The following is a 15,556-nucleotide window of genomic DNA, read 5'->3' on the forward strand; positions in this document are numbered from 1 at the left end:
ATTAAAGATATTAATTTACTCTGTCCCTTTTTATTTATAAAAAGGAGCTACTAGAAAATGTAACATGCGTGGCTGACATGTTTCTACTGCACAGCACTGCTCCAGGACGTTACCTGTTTCATTGATTTCAGATTTGTTTCACATTCAAATGCTGTATTCTTGCATTTGCAGTAATACATTTAACAATCATCATTGTGTGGGTCTGGAAATGGAAGGTGGGGAGTCAAGATACAACTGAAAACATAGAGTTGGGGTGAGACAGAAGTCAGCTTCTCCCCACACATCCACTTTTTAAAGTCCCTAATATCTTGGAGTTCACATGACCGTCTTTAAGGAACAAGCACTCCTCTGGAGGTCAGGATAAATGGGTCTCAGCCTAACCTGTAGCTCACTAGGTAAAGGGTAAGGCATTTCACTAAGTTTCCTCATCTACAATATGAGAATAAAATAGATCCTCTGTACCCCACAGAACTAAGAACATGTATGAGAGTTTGTGAGCTCTACGATATCCCAACAGTTTCCAGAAAGCAAGTAGCGATGACAGGTAGCTGCTGCCTCTAGCCTCCCGCTGACTAGCAGGCTGTACTCTTCCTTCAACTGCAGTGCTGCCGCTGCTGCGGCTGCCCTAAAATCTCCACAACCTGATTGGCAGTTACAGACCAAGGACCCACCCTTCCTTGAGTGACAGGTAATCCAAGCCTGCCAACTTTAGTTGTCCCAAGTCACATTCGCTGACTTATTAAACCATACCTCTCAGTTCCAAGGAGCGCCTCGAGGGGTTAAACCCTCACGCCTCACCCAGCTGAAAACTTGCCACCATTCCTTGCAGTGGTAATTCAAATACGCAATGCTTATTCCCGCCTCAGGACGTTCTCTTTGCTGTCTCTTCATCTAGATTTGCACACACAAGTCTCCTTGACGTCAATCGCTAGATCTCAGCTAGCACTTCCTTAGGTCCTTTGTGACCATCAAGAACACTCCCACACCGTTGCCCTATATCTTTCCCTTATGTTATTGTTCTTTGTGCTTATTTCTATCTGCGATCTCTTGTTTACTCTCCCGCTGAAATGTAAGCTCCAGTGCCTAGAAGAAAGTCTGGCAGTAAGCACTCAGTGAAGTGAATCTCTCCAGCCTTCTCCTTCTCGACTTAGCCACCTCCCAGAGTATCCTTGCCCCAGCCAGACCAATCTCAGTGCTCTCCCAATGAGTGTTTGTGCCTTACGTGGGTCCAGGGCTTCTTCTGGGTGCCCAGTGACTACTTCTATCACCATACAATGCGTTTTTTAATTTATTTTTATTTTTTTGGCCACATTGCGCATCTCGCGGGATCCTAGTTCCCCGACCAGGGACCTAAACAGGGCCCTCAGCAATGAGAGCTTGGAGTCCCAACCACTGGACTGCCAGGGAATTCCCATATTTTGTTTTTTTAAATTATCAGTTTGTCGAATGCTATATCAGAACAGTTAGGAAAAACAGAAAATAGTCTAGGTAGTTCAAATAGAAGTGGATTTTACGTAGGCAACTGATAGCAAAAGGGCTGAGAGGGCTGGAGGAGCAAATGGAGGAAGGAGCCCAGAAGCCCACTCCTGTCTTGATGCTGTTGGACCATCCTTGGGTCAGGTTTCCACATACTCCGGTGGATCACTGCCCTGGATCAAAGAACAGCCTACCCCGTTGTCCACAGAACCAACCAGTTTGAAGAGGAAGTCACTCACCTGACACCAAGATGATATTTCAGAATTTCTTCAGGACTAAAATACTGAGTTATGTTTGTATCTGCCCCACAGATGCACTCAGTAAATGGTTGTTGAATTGAATTCCAACCTTGGATAATATCATCCATTGCCACTTGCTACAAATGTATTTTTCTCTTCCCTTTCCCCTTCCCAATCCAACAAACCCCTCCAGCTTCACCTCAAGATTCACCTGCAAGAATGCACCCCTGGCTTCCCTCGTGGCACAGTGGTTGAGAATCCACTTGCCAATGCAGGGAACATGGGTTCGATCCCTGGTCCCGGAAGATCCCACATTCCACGGAGCAACTAAGCCCGTGTGCCACAACTACTGAGCCTGTGCTCTAGAGCCAGTGAGCCACAACTATTGAGCCTGTGAGCCACAACTACTGAGCCCGCATGACACAAGTACTGAAGCCCACGCGCCTAGCGCCCGTGCTCTGCAACAAGAGAAGCCACCACAGTGAGAAGCCTGCTCACCACAACGAAAACCCAATGCCGCCAAAAATAAATAAATAAAATAAATAAATTTTTTTAAAAAAAGAATGCACCCCTCTCCAGCTCCCACTGGTCTCTGAGATCGTATAGCATTTTCTTCATTGTCACTCATTTTGGCCTTTTTTCTACAACACCTTCATGTTCTTCGCGTCTTATCTCCCTAATTAGATTCTATGCTTCTAGAGGCAGGAACTCTTCCATGTAGACCTTTACAGTTGGAAGAGATCTTAGTGTTTATCTGGTCCAACCTCTCACCTAATGTCTGAATCCCCGACATCTCTGGCAACTTCTGATTCGGTTTCTTGAAGACCTCCAGTTCCCGGGCTCTTCTTACCTAAAGAAGTTTGGCTCAGTGTAAGAATATAAGAAGATGTTAAATACAAAGTTGCAGCTGAATTCATGCTACTTCTGCCTTACGACTGAGTCAGTCCTTGAATGGGTGTGGGATGCAAAAGAGGGAGAACACTGAGGAATGAACAACTTTTTAGCTAAAAATGTTGGAGAATGTTTCTAGCAAGCGTTCGTCCAGGCTGTAATTCACATGTTGTGATTCAGCTCTTGCCCAATGGTGTTAGGGTAAGTGAATTACAAAACTTACTCTCAAAAATCTCTTTTCTTCTTGCTTAGGAAAGACTATGGAGAGTAATCTTTTGGGATGACGGTCATCCAGAAGGTTAGACGGACATCTTACCCATAGGGCTAACATTTGGTAGGAGCTTTAAAGTTTACAAAGCCCTTTCCAATACTTCGGCTCATTACAACTGTGTGATGGAGGCAGCATTATCCTAACTTTATAAAGGACGAAACTGGGACTCAAAGTAAGCCGTTAGGCTGGCAGAGCCAGTGTGCAAACTCAGGTCTGCGTGGTTCAAACAGTCTGGTGTTGGAGGGAGCTAGCGGCGGAGGCGAGGTGAAGTGCTCGCAGCAGAAAGGGGTTCGGAAAAAAAAGTGTATAAAAAGGGGTTCGGGGGCGGGGGGCGGGGAATGCGGGGCGATAGCCGGATAAGAAGCGGTCTGGCCGCGGCTGGGGGAGGGGGAGGAGAGGACGCCCGGGCGCCACGAGACTATGACGGGGCTACAGGCTCTGCTCGGCCTGCACCGCACTTTCACCTCCCGGCTTCGCTTGCGGTTCGGCACCTGGAACTGGCCCTGGCGGAGCTACTGCTGCGCCGCCTCCGCCGCGGTCCTAGCGCCGCTCGGCTTCGCGCTCCGCCAGCCCCCGACTGTCGGCGGGAACAGCCTTGACCACAGGCATCCGCGCGGGGAGCCCGCCCCGCTCGCCGCCCACCCGTGGCTGCAATGGCACGAGGACGCCAGCTCCTTGAAGAAGCTGCCTGTGCACGTAGACCTAGGGATCTCTGAAGAGCCAGAGCCCAGCTTCTCCGACATCGCAAGCCTCGTGGTGTGACGTATGGCAGTGGGCACCTCTTACATCAGCGTCTACGACCACAAAGGAATTTTCAAAAGAAATAACTCCAGATTGACGGATGAAATCTTAAAACAACAGCAGGAACTTCTGGACATAGATGGTTCCAAATACTCACCAGAATTTGCAAATCGTAATGACGAAGATCGCCATTCGGCAGTCAAGGTGCTGTCCCCAGAAGATGCAAAAGCAGATATGGTGAGAGCTGCTCAAGACTTTTGCCAGTCAGTAGCCCAGCAGCAAAAGAAATCCACAGATTTGGATGTAGATATATCAGACCGTTTATTTAGTTCGAATGGTGCCCATGGTCCTGATTTAATACTGAAGTTTAGTCCTGAGGACAGCGCACTAGGCTTTCTGCCCTGGCACATCAGCCTGACAGAGATTGTCTCTTTGCCTTCCCACCTAAACATCAGTTATGAGGACTTTTTCTCTGCCCTTCGTCAATATGCAGCCTGTGAACAGCATCTGGGAAAGTAGTGATCCTTGGTTGTGATAGGGACAGAATAAAGGGACAAATTTAGGTAATTAAATAGTCAATCCCACTAGGGGATTGTAAGTAAAGAAAAAAGTATGGGAGACCCCCCCTAAGTTAATGATCACTCAAGAAAGCAGGTTTGCTTATGCACGAAACCAAGCAGGCTTGCTTAGCAACAAAACTATGCAACAGAAGCACGAGACATGCCCCAAAACAATAAAATAATGGTGGCATGAGACCCACATCCTGCCCAGTGAGCTCAGTAAGTTAGTGACCCCTAGGACATGCTCTCTGCACACATTAAAAATAATAATTTATGGAAAGGTGACATTTCAAAGTGAAAGACCCTCATTATACTAAAACCTAAGATAATTTTTCCATAGTGCCATGACAGCCCTAGCTTGACCATGTAGGGACAAGAAAACTCCCTTGCCCAACTTGGAGGAGGAGCTAATGATGGAAGCATGACATCTACCCAACAATGAGGCAGAAGGTGGTCTTTTCCTCCTCCCCACTTTTCCTTTGATTATAAAAGTGTAGCCCACTAAGTTCTCCCGGGCAGCATCCTCTCGCTTGCCCGCTTATAAGCCTCATAGCATCCTATTCTAATAAATCACTTCTTATCTATCACTTTGCCTCTCACTGAATTCTTTCTGTGCTGAGACATAAAGGACCAGAGCTCTTCGGAGCCCCCCAAAAGGACACCTAACAGTTTCAGCTGTGTAATTTGATTTCAGGCTTTTGGAGAAAAGGACTCAAGTGACTCATGTTGACAAAGCACCTCTGAAATCCTGTACACACCTAGTTCATAATCCTCATAATTTATCAACAGACACAAAAAAAATGTCTCACTTGAGACTAAGAGCACGTGTGAGTGAGTATGTGTGGGTGTGTGCATGCATGCATGTATGGAAATAAACTTAAAAATGGGGGAAATATTGGAGAAGAAAATATGTGGACTTGCACTTCTGAGCAAAGACCAGCAATGTTTTAGGAGCTGAAATTTCAGATTTAAAGGCTTCAACCCCAACTACTTCCCTGTTTTTGTGGGGAGAGAAGGAGGTGATTAAAGCTGTTTTGTTGCCGTTTTGGGGGGAAGGGGAATAACTTTTGTTCAGTCTTTCCTAGTGATCCAACTTTAATTTTTAAGAATAATATATCAGGGATTTCCATGGTGGCGCAGTAGTTAAGAATCCGCCTGCCAATGCAGGCGACACGGGTTCGAGCCCTGGTCCAGGAAGATCCCACATGCCGCGGAGCAACTAAGCACATGAGCCACAACTACTGAGCCTGTGCGCCACAACTACTGAAGCCCGTGTGCCTAGAGCCCGTGCTCCGCAGCAAGAGAAGCCACCACAATGAGAAGCCCGCGCACTGCAACGAAGAGTAGCCCCCACTCGCCACAACTAGAGAAAGCCCGCACGCAATGAAGACCCAACGCAGCCAAAAATAAATAAATAAAATTTTAAAAAAGAATAATATATCGACTTATTAAATGGAAGCATTCTGAGTTTGAGGGATCACCAGAGGAATGGAGTTCTGTGTTGCTCACATGTTAAAAGTTTGCTCACCTTTGGAGCAGAGGGAATACCTCTTTTCGGACATCCGTCCATTTTCATCTCTTCATCACTGTCAAACAATATGACTTGAAAGTGTTGCTCTGTTGTCTGTGTTCTGAAGATCATTTGAAAAAGAACTCTTACAACACCGAAATGCAGAATTTTAAAAAATTTAAAAATTGCATGAAGCAGTCAAAAAAAGGTGAAAAGCTTGTAATCTTAAAAGTAAAGGTGGAAAGTTTCCTGAATAAGGAAAGAAAGTTTTGATTTCCTTTTCTGTTTGGTGGGCCTTGTGCTCTGTAGTACCCAAAGGTGGTTTACAAAATATTTCCATTAACTATGCTCATTTAAAATAAGTATTTGAGGGAGGTTACCAAGGCAGTTCTTTTCCTCAAAAGTCACCTGTTCCTCTTTGGAATAGGACATTTAGGGCCATGTGAATACCCACGATTTTTACTCAGTAAATCCTGATGGTGACTTTGCATAAAAAGATCTTTAAGTAAGATTGAGGTCTGTGTAGGTAATAAAATATTACCAAAGTCTACAAAAGTAATTTAATTTTGCATGTTCACTGATTCTGGTTTTTTTTTTTTGCGGTACGTGGGCCTCTCACTGTTGTGGCCTCTCACGTTGCGGAGCACAGGCTCCGGACGCGCAGGCTCAGCGGCCATGGCTCACGGGCCCAGCCGCTCCGCGGCATGTGGGATCTTCCTGGACCGGGGCACGAACCCGTGTCCGCTGCATCGGCAGGCGGACTCTCAACCACTGCGCCACCAGGGAAGCCCGATTCTGTTGTTTTTTAAATGAATAAATTATTTTTTGATAGGTGTTTAATATTTCTTCCCTCATTACGGCTTGCAGGATCTTAGTTCCCTGACCAGGGATCGAACCCAGGCCCACTGCAGTGAAAGTGCCAAGTCCTAACCACTGGATCACCAGGGAACTCCCCCTGAAAGTGTACATTTAGAATGGAGTAGTTTAGGGAATTCTCTGACGGTTAGGAACTAAGATCCCGAAAGCTGGGCGACGCAGCCAAAAAAAAAAGAATGAATTAGTTTAAATATTAGGTATGAAAAATAACCTAGACCCCGCTCACAGCAACTAGAGAAAGCCCGCGCACAGCAACAAAGACCCAATGCAGCCAAAAAAAAAAAAAAAAAACACTAATCAAAAGATATCTTAAAACAGACGTTCTCAACTCTGGCTACACATGAGAATCACCTGAGGGGCTTTTAAGAAATCCTCAGAGGCTTCCCTGGTGGCGCAGTGGTTGAGAGTCCACCTGCCGATGCAGGGGACACGGGTTCGTGCCCTGGTCCGGGAAGATCCCACGTGCCGCGGAGCGGCTGGGCCCATGAGCCATGGCCGCTGAGCCTGCGCGTCTGGAGCCTGTGCTCCACAACGGGAGGGGCCACAACAGTGAGAGGTCAGCATACCACAAAAAAAAAAAAAGAAAGAAAGAAAAAAGAAATCCTTGGGCCACATCCCCTCTGGGAGTGGGCCCCGGGCACAGCCTCATCCCTAACATTTGCAGGACCTGGAACTAGAGTACCACTGGAGATTCATACACCTGAGTCTCAATACTTAAAATTCAAGCAAACAAACTGTTAAGTCAAATATTTTTCTATTCTCCCATCTTGACAAACACAACTTTATAATAGCTTGGAAGTCCAGGTTTAAATGTACAGTTCTTTGATTCTTTGGAGTTCCAAACTAGAGGTGGCATTTGGAGGAGAGTCGGCTCTTGGCCTGCAGCCTTTCCCCCTTTCTCCTCTTCCCACCTCTACTGCTCTTCCGCACCTAGAGCCTCATGCACACAGGTGTGGGCACGCCAGCCTCCGCGTCTAGGAGCTAGTCACGCTTCCTACAAAGAGAGCCCTGGACTTCCCTGGTGGGCGCAGTGTTTAAGAACCAGCCTGCCAACGCGCCACAACTACTGAAGCCCGCGTGCCTCGAGCGCGTGCTCCACAACAAGAGAAGCCACCGCAATGAGAAGCCCGCGCACAGCAACGAAGAGTAGCCCCCCCCGCCGCAACTTGAGAAGCCTGTGCGCAGCAACGAAGACCCAACGCAGCCAAAAAATAAATTTAAAAAATTTAAAAAAGGAAAGAAAAGGAAGAACCCTCTGGAGAAATCATCCGTGACGTTCTTTTTTTTTTTTTTTAAATAATCATTTATGTTTCTTTGGCACTTTATTTATTTATTTATTTATTTAGCGGTACGCGGGCCTCTCACTGTTGTGGCCTCTCCCGTTGCGGAGCACAGGCTCCGGACGCGCAGGCTCAGCGGCCATGGCTCATGGGCCTAGCCGCTCCGCGGCATGTGGGATCTTCCCGGACTGGGGCACGAACCCGTGTCCCCTCCATCGGCAGGCGGACTCGGTGGACTCTCAACCACTGCGCCACCAGGGAAGCCCCGTGACATTCTTTAAAGAAAGAAAAAAAAAGAGCCCTTGGCTGCTCCTCTGGCTTAGGGGCCCACACACCAGCAAGACAGTCAATATTCAGAAGAATGGACTCAGGAAGAGTCCCGGGAAGGCTTGGGAAGTTGACTCAGAGTATAGGGGCCAGAAATTTCAGAGTCCCCCTGGAACAAGGTGGAGAGGTTGGGCCACGGGCTTTGGGTGGGCTCATCCCTTGGGCTCTGGGGACTTGCCACTAAGCAGGGTCTTCTAAAGCAGAGCCCAGGGCAGGGGTTCCTCCTACATTGGTCTTAGGGCAGAACTATCTGAGCACCTGCCCTCTTTTTTTTTTTCTTTTTTTTTGTGATACGCGGGCCTCTCACCGCCGCGGCCTCTCCCGTTGCAGAGCACAGGCTCCGGACGCACAGGCTCAGCGGCCATGGCTCACGGGCTCAGCCTCTCCGCGGCACGTGGGATCCTCCCGGACGGGGCACGAACCCGCGTCCCCTGCATCGGCAGGCGGACTCCCAACCACTACACCACCAGGGAAGCCCCCCCGTCCTCTTTTTATTGTTAACTTTTGATGGATGTTCATACATACAGATAGGAAAGTACACAGGTTGTAGTTATACAGCTTGATGAATTTTTACAAATACATTGATCAAAGATGTATGCATTTATCATAAAAATTATGTTGTATTTTATATTTAAAAAACTTTCCTTAGGTAAGAAGTGGATTTATTTAGAGAGATACACATTCCATAGACAGAATTCAGTCCATCTCAAAAGGCGAGAACAGCCTTGGGAAAAACACACTCCACAGACAGAGTTTGGGTCATCTCAGAAGGTGAGAGGCCAAAAATTATTTTTTAAAAGGGAGTAACAATAAAAAGAGAAGAATATTGAACACAAAATTTATTTATTTAATTATTGGCCACGCTGCAGCTTGTGGGAATTAGTTTCCTGATCAGGGATCAGACCCAGGGCCCCAGCAGCGGAAACGCACAGTCCTAACCACTGGACTGCCAGAGAATTCCCTGAATACAAAATTTAGAATAGTGGTTTCCTCTGGTGGGGACTCAGGGGATGGGACAGAGAAGGACACATTATCAGTAATGTTCTAATTCCTAAATTGAGCAGCAAGTTCACAGTTTATTATGCTTCTTGATATATGTTTTCTTTTGTACATCCTAAAATCAACTCAAAGTCCTGCAGTCTGGGGGCATTCTGCTTGAAGACAAATGAACGCTGCATAATTCAAAGGCTCCTGGGAGCATTCCTGTAATTGATCATCTTGACTCATCTGAAAACAAAACAAGTCTCTATGAAGAAAGGAAAAAGGAAAGCATATGAAACATTGTAAGACAATTCAATGTAAGGTTATTTTTTATCTTTTTTTTTTTTACTGATAACAAATATGCATGACATAATACATAAAATTTAAGCACTATATAAACCCAAAGCAAGACAAGTAAAATCGGGCTTCCCTGGTGGCGCAGTGATTGAGAGTCCGCCTGCCGATGCAGAGGACACGGGTTCGTGCCCCAGTCTGGGAAGATCCCACATGCCGCGGAGCAGCTGGGCCTGTGAGCCATGGCCGCTGAGCCTGCGCGTCCGGAGCTGCAACGGGAGAGGCCACAGCAGTGAGAGGACCGCGTATCGCAAAAAAAAAAAAAAAAAAAAAAAAGAGAAGTAAAATCTCCCTAAAATGCTCTCTTCTGCAGAGTCAAGACCATCAACAACGTGGTGTGTATTCCTCAACCTTTTCTATAAGTAGTAACATTATTGATTTTTGCAAAAATGGGATCATTTTAGAGAAACACTTCTGAACCTTGCTTTTTCACTTAGCAATAGTCTCTTGAACAGCCTTTTCTCTCATAATGTCCTTCAGAGAGAAGGGCAGATGGATTTCCCCACAAATCCCCACCACACTCATCACCCTAAATCCAGCTCAAATATCACCTCCCTGAATTCATAGGGGGCCAGGGGCCAGGGACACCATTGATCTACTAATCTGCCCCGGGAAATATCATGCCCTAGGGAATTTAGTCTCTCTTATCACTAAATCCAACTGTGTGTGTGTGGGGGTAGCCTCATTTATGTGAACATAAATGAGTTCTTATAAATGAGGATATCATATATCCATTCATTTAACCAAAATTTACGGAGTGCCTACCATGTGCCAGTCAGGGGTGAAGTGGACAGAGATCTCTGTCTTGTGGCACTCTTATTCTAAAGGGGGCATTCAGCAAATCAGGAAACAAATGAGACTTTTTTTTTTTTTTTTGGCCATCCCGGGGACTTGCGGGATCTTAGTTCCCCGAGCAGGGATCGAACCTGAGTCCCCTGCATTGGGAGCGCAGAGTCTTAACCGCTGGACCACCAGGAAAGTCTCCATGTTTTTGTTTGTTTGTTTGTTTTGCCAATAAGACTATATCTGATGGAGGTAAGTGTGGAGATGAAAACCAGGTGTGTGATGTGACAGAGAACGGCCATTCAGGGGGAGGCACCAAACATTCTCTACTGTGGCTGATATTCCCAGGCAGGAGTGAAAGAAGATATCCATCAGACAACTATGAACTTCTGTCCCATTACCTGGCCGCGCAGCCTGTGGCCTCTTGTGCGTGAGTATTTTTATAATTCCCATAATCTTGTGACTAGCATAATTGCATTGTGATATATGTGTGTTTTAAAAGAGTTTGCTGGAAGGGTGAGCTGTGACAGGGCGAGAGAGAGGCATGGACATATATACACTAACAAATGTAAGGTAGATAGCTAGTGGGAAGCAGCTGCATGGCACAGGGATATCAGCTCGGTGCTGTGTGATCGCCTGGAGGGGTGGAATAGGGAGGGTGGGAGGGAGGGAGATGCAAGAGGGGAGAGATATGGGAACATATGTATATGTATAACTGATTCACTTTGTTATAAAGCAGAAACTAACACACCATTGTAAAGCAATTATACCCCAATAAAGATGTTAAAAAATAAAAATAAAAAAAATAAAAGAGTTTGCTTAGGACTTCCCTGGTGGCACAGTGGTTAAGAATCCACCTGCCAATGCAGGAGACACGGTTTGATCCCTGGTCCAGGAGGATCCCACATGCCGTGGAGCAATTAAGCCCATGCGCCACAACTACTGAAGCCCGAGCACTCTAGGGCCTGCATGCCGCACCTACTGAGCCTGTGCTCTAGAGCCCGCGAGCCACAACTACTGAGCCCGTGTGCCACAACTACTGAAGCCCGCGCACCTAGAGCCCGTGCTCCGCAACAAGAGAAGCCACCACAATGAGAAGCCCACACACCACAACGAAGGGTAGCCCCTGCTCACCACAACTAGAGAATGCCTGCATGCAGCAATGAAGACCCAAGGCAGCCAAAAATAAAATAAAACTTTTTTTTAAATTTTGTTTAATGTAAACATTTAGAACGTACTATAATTTTTGTAAACCTATTTCAGCATCCCTTCATTGGGTAATGAACTGGGAGCCACCCAGAATGGAAGCATTTAGGGCCCTCTTGGTCTCTACAGAACCCTAAATTGCAGGTACTTATCTCTTTTGAACTTGTAATTATACATTGTCAGGTCTTTGAAGGCAAGAAGTATTCCTAACATTCTATCCACGGCTGAGTTAATATTTGTCTGGGAGATCATTATCAAAGAGAGGTTGGGAATTTGCTGGTGGTCCAGTGGTTAGGATTCCATGCTTGCACTACAGGGGGCCTGGGTCAGTGATAAATGGAATATTTAAAGAAAGGATTCACAGTCGTCAATGATTGCAGCCCTCCAATGTGAGCCGGTAAGCCCTGAGGAAGCCCAGGGCTGAAAAGAATACATGCGGGACTTCCCTGGTGGTGCAGTGTTTAAGAATCTACCTGCCAGTGCAGGGGACACGGTTTGATCTCTGGTCCGGGAAGATCCCATATGCTGTGGAGCAACTAAGCCTGTGCGCCACAACACCTAAGCCTGCGCTCTAGAGTCCATGAGCCACAACTGCTGAGCCCATGCACCACAACTACTGAAGCCCGCGCACCTGAAGCCTGTACTCTGCAACAAGAGAAGCCACAGCAATGAGAAGCCACCTGTGCAACGCAACAAAGAGTAGCCCCCACTCGGCCCAACTAGAGAAACCCTGCAAACAGCAACAAGACCCAACGCAGCCAAAAATAAATAAATAAACAAACAAATAAATTAAATTCAAAGAAAAACCCTTCCCCCAAAAGCCATCGGGGAGCTTGGGTCTTTAAAAAAAAATAAATTAAATTAAAAAAAAAAGAACACCTGCCATCTAGCAGCCATCAGACTGCAGCCCTGTGGAAACTCAGGATGTGAAAACATGGGATACTGGCCCAACTAGCTGAGGTGCATATCAATGGAATGATTTCAGTGAGCCCAGACTCTTGCATGTCCCCATACATAGAAAACTGCTAAATTCCTTAACTTGAGATATCTGGTTTTCTTTATTAACAATAATCTTTTGATATTCAGACTACCTGCTTTTTGTTATAAAACTTCTATATAACCTGGCTCTCCCCGTCACCTCCTTGTAGCAGTTTCTCAGAGCTATCTGAAATGCTGTCTCCTGGGCTACAGTCCTCATTTTGCCTCAAATAAAACAACTTGCAACTCTCACATTGTGCTTTTTTTCTTTTTGTCAACAGTCACGGCGACCACGAAGGGATCCGGAGTGGACTTCTCTCCTTCACCTGAACTCTACGAGGAACTGGAGCCTTGGTACCAGCAGAGGCCCCTGGCACTCGTCTGCCTCCTTGGAGAGTCCAGATGAATTTGGGTAAGTCTCTCCTGGTTCTCGGATCTCCTGTGTTGGTTGATGATCCTGAGTTTTATTTGGTGGTGTATAGAAGGTAACTGCTCCCAATCGGTTGAAAGATACTGTGTGGGGGGAGGGGGCGGGGCTTGGTTGAAAGATACCAGGCAAAAAGCCACCCAGGTGAAAGATACTGGGGGGGGCCTGGCTGAAAGATACCAGGGTTTGCTCAGTTGTAGGAGACTGAGTGGTCCTGGCTGAGTGGTTAGGTAAGAGGTTGATCTGACGCTTTTCCTCAGTTCAGCTGCCTTAATAGAATTTGTCGGGATAAAAGTGAAGATATTACATGAGAGTGTTACTCCAAAGAAAAGGGACAAGACTCCTCCCGGCCAGTTACGGCTTTCTCAGGAGACTGATAAATTTACAGGAGTGATGGAGGCAAAGGTCTCATACCGTGCAGCGGTCCCATAGGGAAACCCACTCATTAATCAAAACACTTACTTGTCCAGGGGTCACAGATAAAAATTGGCCATTCAGCGATCTGAGCACCCACGGTAGTCTTAGACCACTGAAGGGAAAAACTGAGACACATAAGGGGGCTGAAACTACTCTAGGGTTACGCCTAGAGGAGTTAAGCTCACAAGCAGCACGCTGGCCACCACACAATTTCACTAGTAAATTTTATCCCTGACAAATTCAACTTAAAAGGGAACTAGAATCTCTCAAACACAAAAACGAGGGTGTCAGAAAAGCAACCTCCAACTAAGACCCCAGCCGGATTCATGTACAACACTGTATGGAGCTCAGACTTGCAAGTACCTAGTTAATTGCAGAAATTATGCTACAGGAGATCTCAACCTAAAATAGCCAAATTGGGGTTCTTCTGATAGTCCCAAATTGCTATAGTTGTGCACACAGTTAAAAAAAAGCCGGCCGTAAGATCAAACAGACTGAATGAATGCTTCCATTGATTGGTACCTAGAAGCTTCTAAAAGAGAAAATGGTAGAGTAACTTTTTGAAACTATATCAGAACTAAAAAAGGCCGCTAGCACCCTGTCTCTGACTCTGTCTGTCCCTCTGCTCCTCCCACATGTCCTCTTCTATCAGAATTGCCTGACCCAGATGCCATTTTTTTTTCTCTTCCAACTCTTCTGTCTCCTGCTGTTCCCTCTTCCCCAGCAAAGGAGGATAAAAAATCAGAAGTGATTATAGCTCCCTTTAAGGAGAAGCCTATTGCAGGGAGAAGTGAACCATCCTCTCTGCTTACGTACACACCCTGGACCCAAGCAGAACTTAGAGCCTTGGCTAAGGAATTTCCTGATCTAAGTCAGAATCCATTGGGATTTGCTAAGGAATTTGAGTTAACCGTCTGGACCTACATGCCTGGGTTTTCAGATCTATAACAATTAGTATTTACTTAACTGGAAATTAAAGGAAATCTCACCCTAAGAATGAGGAGGCTCTTTTATTGCATACACAGTTAAATTAAGGTTAAAAAGCTGGCTTGGGCTTCCCTGGTGGCTCAGTGGTTAAGAATCCACCTGCCAATGCAGGGGACATGGATTCAAGCCCTGGTCCGGGAAGATCCCACATGCCGCGGAGCAAGTAAGCCCGTGCACCACAACTACTGAGCCTGCGCTCTAGAGCCCGCGAGCCACAACTACTGAGCCCACGTGCCACAACTATTGAAGTCCGTGCGCCTAGAGCCCGTGCTCTGCAACAAGAGAAGCCACCGAAATGAGAAGCCCACACACCACAACGAAGAGTAGCCCCCGCTCGCCACAACCAGAGAAAGCCGGCGTGCAGCAATGAAGACCCAATGCAGCCAAAAATAAATAAATAAATTTATTAAAAAAGAAGCTCGCTTGATAAAAATATTTTTTCAGAATTCTGACTTTAAACAAAAGCCTTCTGGGGGAAACTTGCATTTCTCTTTCTGTGTCTTTGAGAGGTAAATGTCCTACCTGATCTTCCTAAGACGTTCCATGTATGTCTATGTGTGTATGTACGTGTTTTGAAAATTTGACCTCTGCCATACTATTTTTGAGAGTAAACTCTCCAGATCTTACTTAGGTTACATCCTCCCCTGCTCTCTTATGGGGAAGCCTTTGCATCTTAATGGTTTGAATCACTATAAATGTATATACTTTATGAATGGCCAAATGATGGATCCTTTTTTTTTTTTTTTTTTTTTTTGCGGTACGCAGGCCTCTCACTGCTGTGGCCTCTCCCGTTGCGGAGCACAGGCTCCGGACGCGCAGGCTCAGCGGCCATGGCTCACGGGCCCAGCCGCTCCGCGGCATGTGGGATCTTCCCGGACCGGGGCACAAACCCACGTCCCCTGCATCGGCAAGCGGACTCTCAACCACTGCGCCACCAGGGAAGCCCGACGGATCCTTTTAAAGTTGGAGAAACTAACAAATTGGTCAATCTAGCACTCTCATTATAAACAGTTGTTTTATTGGTACCTATAAAAACAAACAAAAAAATCAAATTAAAGGTGGAAGAAAGAAATATATCAGATTATTAACCTAAGAACTTCTTTAACTTAAAACAAGTAAGAAAAACTGGTTTGGGAAGCTTCATTTGTGGTCTATACTTTCCCTCAGTGGGTCTCACAGATGCTAATAAAAGCATTAGAATAATTAATATTAACATGAAAAATCCTGTAAGGAAAGTCTAGATACTATTTCC

At 46.1% G+C, this 15,556-nt stretch overlaps 1 long non-coding RNA gene and 1 pseudogene across 4 annotated transcripts; both read left to right on the top strand.

Moving 5' to 3' along the window:
• The first annotated feature begins 3,297 nt into the window (after positions 1–3,297).
• On the top strand, positions 3,298–5,308 carry LOC113621467 (dehydrodolichyl diphosphate synthase complex subunit NUS1 pseudogene; annotated as a pseudogene).
• Positions 5,309–8,610: 3,302 nt separating this feature from the next.
• Positions 8,611–14,464, top strand: LOC113622161 (uncharacterized). Of its 4 annotated transcripts, none has more exons than XR_003433429.1 (4): positions 8,611–9,469; positions 10,526–10,719; positions 12,755–12,885; positions 14,416–14,464. It is a non-coding gene; the product is annotated as an uncharacterized LOC113622161 (long non-coding RNA). The 4 variants fall into 4 exon arrangements; XR_003433430.1 differs by having other exon boundaries at positions 10,638–10,719; XR_003433428.1 differs by lacking the exons at positions 8,611–9,469; positions 14,416–14,464 and adding an exon at positions 14,042–14,407 and having other exon boundaries at positions 10,321–10,719.
• The last annotated feature ends 1,092 nt before the right edge of the window (positions 14,465–15,556 follow it).

The sequence above is a fragment of the Aethalodelphis obliquidens genome, unplaced genomic scaffold, assembly GCF_003676395.1.
Source record: "Aethalodelphis obliquidens isolate GAN/ISIS:26980383/991018 unplaced genomic scaffold, ASM367639v1 scaffold9, whole genome shotgun sequence".
Lineage (NCBI taxonomy): Eukaryota > Metazoa > Chordata > Mammalia > Artiodactyla > Delphinidae > Aethalodelphis > Aethalodelphis obliquidens.